At 46.2% G+C, this 2305-nt stretch overlaps 1 protein-coding gene across 1 annotated transcript in view; it reads left to right on the top strand.

Annotated features, from left to right (window-relative positions):
- Positions 1 to 2305, top strand: part of LOC311320657 (voltage-dependent calcium channel subunit alpha-2/delta-1) — a 97277-nt gene that overhangs the window by 77423 nt on the left and 17549 nt on the right. The window lies entirely within an intron of this gene.

Below are 2305 nucleotides of genomic sequence, written 5' to 3' on the forward strand. Positions count from 1 at the left end.
ATCTCAGTCTCATGTCTTCTGATGGATCAGCGGTGTGGTACAAGGTCAGACGCTCTCAAACTCCAGCGTCATCCTGCAGGTTCCTCTATGAGCTGCTTGTTCTAGAACCACTCATGTTAGTAACATCGGGAGGCCACCATGTTATATTCTCTCTCTCTCTCTCTCTCTCTTCTCTTTCTCTCTCTCCCTCTCTCTCTCTCTCTCTCTCTCCCTCTCCCTCTCTCTCTCTCTCCCTCTCTATGTCCCTCTCTCTCTTCTCTTTCTCTATCTTTCTCTTCTCTCTCTCTATATATCTCCCTCCCTCTCTCTCCCTCTCTCTCTCCCTCTTTCTCTTCTCTTTCTCTTCTTTCTCTTCTCTCTCTCTTTCTCTCTCTCTCTCTCTCTCTCTCTCCCTCTCTCTCTCCCTCTCTCTCATCTCTTTCTCTATCTTTCTCTCCTCTCTCTCCCCCTCTCTCTCTCCTTCTCTCTCTCCTTCTCTCTCTCTCTCTTTCTCTCTAGGTAATGTGTCTCTGGTCAGCCGACTGATCCTGGATGCTGGGCTGACCGCAGACCTGGTCAAGCTGTGGAAGGAGCAGACAGTGTGGGTGACCGAACTCTTCATGTTCTTAAAGGAACGCGTCAAGATTTGGGGAAATTAGCTGATTTGCCATCTTTCCCAGAGTCAGATAAGAAGATACACACCCTTCACCTCTCTGTGCGTGTAGTAGCCAGCATTGAGACCCACGCCGTTAGCCTAGCTTAGCATGCAATCGCTGGTAGAGACCTGGCACCAGTTAGCCTAGCTTAGCCGCAATCGGTGGTAGAGACCTGGCACCAGTTAGCCTAGCTTAGCCGCAATCGGCGGTAGAGACCTGGCACCAGTTAGCCTAGCTCCTTCAAAAGTAACGAAATACACTTTCCAACAATGCCAAAACGTGTTGTGACTTGTGTATTTACCACATGTAGAAATAACAATGTTAACTGAAACATTGTAATTTTCGAAGCAAATCCATCCTCAACACTATTTTGTCACTTTTGAGGGAGCTAGGCTAACTGGTGCCAGGTCTCTTCCAGCCATTGCGGCTAAGCTAGGCTAATGCTAAGGTCTCAATACTGACTACTGCAGGCACAGAGAGGAGAAAGGTATGTATCTATCTATCTATCTTCTTATCTGACTCTGGGGATGATGGCAAATCAGATCACTTCCCCAAATCTTAGCGTGTTCTTTAAACCTCCAGTCATCCAGTCCATCGTTCCACAAGCTGAACCACCACCTTCAAAACGCTTTTGTTTTGCTGCGTTTGTATGGCCCTGGCCATATTTAACTAATCAAATATGATCAAAGACATCAAAAATAAAATATCGCGCCCAACCATGCCAGTTCATGCCAAGCCATACTGCTTTTTGTAGAGAGCAGAGTAATTAAATCAATGTGCATTCTTCGGTTTGGTAGGTTTGCGTGTCTGAGATAATCTGTACTGTAGAATATGCTCTTCCTCGCTTTGGGCATACACACACACACACACACACACACACACACAGACAGACGGACAGACAAACTGAACAAAGATTTTTGCTTGGGTCAGTATATAAAAGAAGAAGTGCCTCTTGAGGAATCAAACAATTTGTTGTCAAAGCTGTTTTCAGTATGTTTCCTAAGTAACACCACATTGCACTCACTCACTCACTCACTCACTCATTCACTCACTCATGCAGAACACACTTCACAGTCTGCAGCCGATGCCCCATTGCGGTTGGTGGAGAATCCTCTGGGTTAGGATATTGACTGCTGATTGGTTGGTGTGTGCTGTCTGTTCTCTGGGTTAGGATATTGGCTGCTGATTGGTTGGTGTGTGTGTCTGTTCTCAGGATTCTGATACTGACTGCTGATTGGTTGGTGTGTGTGTCTGTTCTCAGGATTCTGATACTGACTGCTGATTGGTTGGTGTGTGTGTCTGTTCTCAGGATTCTGATACTGACTGCTGATTGGTTGGTGTGTGTGTCTGTTCTCAGGGAGGGAGTCATGGCCAGGTTTGTGGCCACAGATGGAGGAATCACCAGAGTCTATCCCAACAGGTATACCCCCCCCCCCCCCCCCCCACACACACACACACACACCTGTACATACACGCACACACACACACACATACACACACACACACACACACACACACACATACAGATGTGCTACTCAGTGCAGATGGCCAAGCATTTGTTTCATATCACTCTGTCTTCCACTGTTTTGTGTGGTTTTGTTTTTTACAGTACTACACATAAAATCATGTTATCAGTAAGGAATCTTTTGGTTACAAGCATTTTATCAGAG

Source organism: Borostomias antarcticus (assembly GCF_949987555.1).
Source record: "Borostomias antarcticus genome assembly, chromosome: 18".
NCBI classification, from domain to species: domain Eukaryota; kingdom Metazoa; phylum Chordata; class Actinopteri; order Stomiiformes; family Stomiidae; genus Borostomias; species Borostomias antarcticus.